We start from the raw sequence: 6,000 nt of genomic DNA on the forward strand, positions 1-6,000 counted from the left end.
ATCACCCTTCCGGGGTTAGCGGAAGAGGTGCCCCCCCCCCTCCCGCCGCATTTTGGTCCTTTTCCCCGCTTACCGGACCCGCCGGCAGCGGGGAAAACTATCCGGTCCCAGATCCTCACAGACAGGATGTCGAGTGAGGGCAAGCTTGCCCTCACTCGACTCTATGGTCTTGGAGGACCGGAGCTACGGCAAACGTCGTTGCCTAGCAACCAGTTTAAAGGTCCCTTTTTTTTTTTCATTTTATTTAATTTTTTTTTTTATTTTTTTTTATTTTTTTTTCTATCTTTTAGTGTACTTGTGAGATCTGAGGACTTTTTGACCCCAGATCTCACAAAAAAGAGGTCCTGTCGTGCCTTTTTCTATTACAAGTAATGTTTACATTTCTTGTAATAGAAATAAAAATGATTAATTTATTTTTTTTTTTTAAAAACAGTGTAAAAATAAAAAATAATAAATAAAATAAATAGTAAAAAAAAAAATTAAAGCGCCCTGTCCCCGTGAGCTCGCACGCAGAAGCGAACGCATACGGAAACCCTGCCCACATATGTAAACAGTGTTCAAACTACACATGTGAGGTATCGTCGCGATCGTTAGAGCAAGAGCAATAATTTGAGCCCTAGATATTCTCTGTAACTCTAAGATAGCAACCTGTAGACATTTTTAAAGTGTCGCCTATGGGGATTTTTAAGTACCAAAGTTTGTCACCATTCTGTGAGCGTGCGCAATTTTGAAGCATGACATGTTGGGTATCTATTTACTCAGCGTAACATTATCTTTCACATTATGGAAAACAATTGAGCTAACTTTACTGGTTTCTTATTTTTTAATTCAAAAAAGTGATTTTTTTCCAAAAAATAGCGTTTGGAAGACCGCTGAGCAAATATGGTGTGATAAAAAATATTGCAATAATCTCCATTTTATTCTCTAGGGTCTCTGCTAAAAAAAAATATATAATGTTTTGGGGTTCTAAGTAGTTTTCTTGCAAAAACAACTGATTTTAGCTTGTAGACACCAAATGTCAAAAATAGGCCTAGGCAAGTGGCTAGGATGCATGATGATGCTCCTTGGTTGTTGGGCCCCTCTATATGGCTAGGCGGTGAAAAAGTCTCACACATGTGGTATTGCCATACTCAGGAGGAGTGGCAGAATGTATTTTGGGGTGTCATTTTTGCTATGTACATGCTATGTGTTAGGAATATCCTATAAATTGACAACTTTGTGTAAAAAAAAAAAAAGTTTTTATTTTTTTCCCACATTTTCCAAAAACTTGTGGAAAAAAATGACATGTTCAAAGGACCCATAATGCCTCATAGAATATACGTTGGAGTGTTTGCTTTCCAAAATGGGGTCATTTTGTGGACTTTTCCATTGTATTGGTGCTCTAGGGCCTTGAAAAGTGTGATAGGTAGTAAGAAAGTTTTATGTGTATTTATGCTCCTAAAATGCCTTATGGTGCTACTTGGACGTGGAGTCTCTTTTTGTGGCCAGGCTGTGTAAAAATCTCACACATGTGGTATCACCATACTCAGAAGGAGTAGCAGAATTAATTTTGGAGTGTCATTTTTGCTGTGTACATGCTATGTGTTAGAAATAGCTTATAAATTGACAACGTTTTGGGAAAAAAAAAGAAAAAAACATTTTTTTCTTCATTTTCCCAAGAATTGTGGGAAAAAATTATAACTTCAAAAAACTCACCATGCCTCTTACTAAATACCTTGGACTGTCTACTTTACAAAAAGGGGTCATTTGGGGGGGTATTTGTACTGTCCTGACATTTCAGGGCCTCAAGAAAGGAGATAGGCCATCAGTACATCTGGTGTGATCAATTTTCAGTAATTGGTACCATAGCTTCTAGACTCAATAACTTTCACACAGACTAAATAATATACACTTATTTGGGTTAATTTTACCAGAGATATGTAGCATTATAAATTTTGGCCCAAATGTATGAAGAAAAATCAATTTTTTGCAAAATTTTATAATAGAAACTAAAAAAAAGTGTTTTTTTTTTCTCAAAATTTTTGCTCTTTTTTTGCTTATATCACGAAAAAAAAAAACTCCCAGTTGTGATCAAATACCACCAAAAGAAAGCTCTATTTGTGTGAAAAAAATTATAAAAATTTTGTTTGGTTACAGTGTAGCATGACTGAGCAATTGTCATTCAAAGTGTGAGAGTGCTGAAAGCTGAAAATTGGTCTGGGCAGGAAGGGGGTCTAACTGCTCTGTATGGAAGCGGTTAAATACTGATTTAAACTTGTAAACAAAAAGTGCACAAAAGGCTTGTAGTCTGAACACCGCTGGAGATTTAACCCAGGAGACCTCACTAATTACCATTGAATAAGCTTACTTCTAAAGAGAAAATGTGGGTACATGGGAATATTAATTAAAACATTATTTTAGTTTAGCGGTATCACACTATGTGTGTCCTTTGTTTTTATATGGCCTGTACTGTATATATGGATGAGGCTTACCTACCCTAAGCTTGAAGGCAGCTTCCTCTAAGGAGAGATAGAACTGCAAGGAAAGTTGTGCAATTTGCCTATCATGGGAGTGTATGTCCATCTGTGTGGTGGTGGGAGACACAAGGCAACTGCACAGACAGAGTCTGCTTTAAAAAAATGAATCAAAGTGCATACATTTGTTGTCATTATTAGCAGTGAAGTTGAAAGATCACTGTAACTGGTTATTTATACAGTACTTAGACACTTAATTTTAGCTTGGACTAATGCATTTGTAGAGAGGATTGTTTTTCATTTGCACACCATTTTTTTTTGTATTTATACACACATTTGTTTTGTATATACAATACCGTATTTTCCGGCGTATAAGACGACTGGGCGTATAAGACGACCCCCCCTAATTTTCATCTACCGGGAATACTTATACTTAGGTTACCTTGGAGATATTATACTCGGTGTATAAGACGACCCCCCTATTTTTGGGGGATTTTTTTGAGGTTCAAAAGTAGTCTTATACGCCAGAAAATACAGTACTTATTTGATTATGGTTTACGTATCACACTGTTGATTTGGGATTTATTAGCAATGTATTCAATTGGGAGTGGTTTATTAATTATTGGTTGATACACACATTGAGAGGTTTTTTTTTTATTTTTTACAGCTGCTCACCAGGTTTTTGCACTTTTCTGTTAAAACATAAGCGTAGAGTGGAATTTATATACTGTCCCCAGAGACGCAATCAGTTCTGCACTTTACTGACAAAAGACATTTTTTCAGTAAAAATATATTCTGACTTTAGCAATACCACACATAACAACCTATTTTTCCATATAAACAATAGATTTTGTTATTATCTACACATTGGGGTTGATTTACTAAAATTGGAGAGTGCAAAATCTGGTGCAGCCGTGCATGGTAGCCAATCAGCTTTTAACTTGAGCTTCTTCAGTTAAGCTTTGACAAAAAACCTGGAAGCTGAATTATTCTGTGCAGAGCTGCACCAGATTTTGCACTCTCCAGTTTTAGTAAATCAGCCCCATTTTTTTTTAAATGTTCTATAGGGTTTGTCAAGCTGTATTTAACTCAGATCCTAATGTTATGCCTTACTCTATTAAACTATTTTGGTCCACCTACATGTTGTAATTTCAATACTTGATTGTTACAACACACTGTATATAACCCCAAATCTCAAGTCACTATAATCTCCTGCTTAATTATGAAATAGAAACATAGAAACATAGAAACATAGAATGTGTCGGCAGATAAGAACCATTTGGCCCATCTAGTCTTCCCAATATATCTGAATCCTATGAATAGTCCCTAGCACTATCTTATATGAAGGATAGCCTTATGCCTATCCCATGCATGCTTAAACTCCTTCACTGTATTTGCAGCTACCACTTCTGCAGGAAGGTTATTCCATGCATCCACTACTCTCTCAGTAAAGTAATACTTCCTCATATTACTTTTAAACCTTTGCCCCTCTAATTTAAAACTGTGTCCTCTTGTGGTAGTTTTTCTTCTTTTAAATATGCTCTCCTCCTTTACCGAGTTGATTCCCTTTATGTATTTAAAAGTTTCTATCATATCCCCTCTGTCTCTTCTTTCTTCCAAGCTATACATGTTAAGGTCCTTTATCCTTTCCTGGTAAGTTTTTTCCTGCAATCCATGTACTAGTTTAGTAGCTCTTCTCTGAACTCTCTCTAGAGTATCTATATCCTTCTGGAGATATGGCCTCCAGTACTGCGCACAATACTCCAAGTGAGGTCTCACCAGTGTTCTGTACAGCGGCATAAGCACTTCTCTCTTTCTACTGCTTATACCTCTCCCTATACATCCAAGCATTCTGCTGGCATTTCGTGCTGCTCTATTACATTGTCTTCCCACCTTTAAGTCTTCTGAAATAATTACGCCTAAATCCCTTTCCTCAGATACTGAGGTCAGGACTGTGTCAAATATTCTATATTCTGCCCTTGGGTTTTTACGTCCCAGGTGCATTATCTTGCACTTATCCACATTAAATTTCAAATGGCCTTCCTATTTCAACACAGTTCACAGACATTATCACATGCAAAAAACAGCTCAACTCCAATGCATACCATTCATCCTTCTGTCAGTTCTCCTCCTACAGGCAGCCAGTCCCTCTAGGAGCATTTAGTGTGCGATCCTAACTTTGTTATTGTGAACATTTCACAATTACTTTGGACCAGAACCATTAAAAGACCACTCCTAGGAGCAGACACAGGGGTACACAAGGTCGACACTATAAAACTTGGGACCTTGATTGGTATAGTATATATGGTTATTAGGTCTTGGGTGGATCAGAAATTGCTTCACCAATGTAGATTGGAGGTGAGCAAGATACTCCTGCCTCTCAAACGCAGAACCAGTTCAGTCCCTTGAACAACGTATAATAAATCTGAATTTCCTGGAGTTCTGCACAAAAAAACAAACAAAACAAAAAAAAATGTAAGCTTCTCAGGGAAATAATCCTTTGGTAGTGAGCAAGCACCCCATATTCATGTGAAATGCGTATATCATTTGTATCCTGTTGTATCCTGTTTAGTGCTCAACTTATCAATAAAGGATTTTACTTTGTTCAAGCTCTGTGATGATGTGTGGCCAATTCTTCTCTTATCTTGGCAGAGGAAACAATCCTTCACATGAATTCCAAGAGAAGGGTCCTTCCAAGAGATTTAGACACCATGCCCCAGCACACATTCCCTGGAGCGTGAAGCAAGTCCATCCAGAGAGCTTCACATTCCTCTCCAGACTGCCATCTCGACATCGGTCATAGAGTATATCATGCATTGGGATTTGTGGTAACAATCAGGTCTTAAGAATTACAAATAGACAAACCCAATATTCTAGTCAGTGGTGGTATGATTGACGTGCTTCACAGACTTAGTCTGCCTTCTCCTGTCCTATGTAAGGGAAGAGTTGCTCCAATCTTCACTATTGGGTCATATGATTGGTGAAACAGTGGTTATTCACTTTACAAACTTGGTAACCTCCATAAGGAAGTATCCTATATATGTTAACCGCTTGCCGACCGCCCGCCGCAGTTGTACGGCAGCAGTCTGGCGCTCCCAGGCAAAGTGCCATACATGTACGGCGCTAACCTGGGAGGAGCTAGGGGGCGATCGCGTGCCGCCGGAGGTGCGCTCCCGCATCCGCTCGTTAGCTGGGGAGTCAGTGCGTGTGATCGGCGGCTCCAATGGCCGCTGGCCACTCGCGATCTCCCGCTGCAGTGAGAGAAGGACAGACGGCTGATGTAAACACAGCCGCCTTTCATTCTCACTAAAGTAATCACAGAGGCTATGCGATCCTGCTATGTAGGATCGCATGTCTCTGTGATTACATCACAAGCCACGCCCCTTGACAGTTAGAATCACGCCCCTAGGGACACACTTAACCCCTTGATCACCAGTAAAGTTAACCCCTTCCCTGCCAGTGTCATTTTCACAGTAACAGTGCATATTTATAGCACTGATTACTGTAGTAATGAAACTGGTACCCCCAAAGGTGTGAAAAATGTCAG

The sequence above is a fragment of the Pelophylax lessonae genome, assembly GCF_965119305.1.
Source record: "Pelophylax lessonae genome assembly, chromosome: 5".
Taxonomy (NCBI): Eukaryota; Metazoa; Chordata; class Amphibia; order Anura; family Ranidae; genus Pelophylax; species Pelophylax lessonae.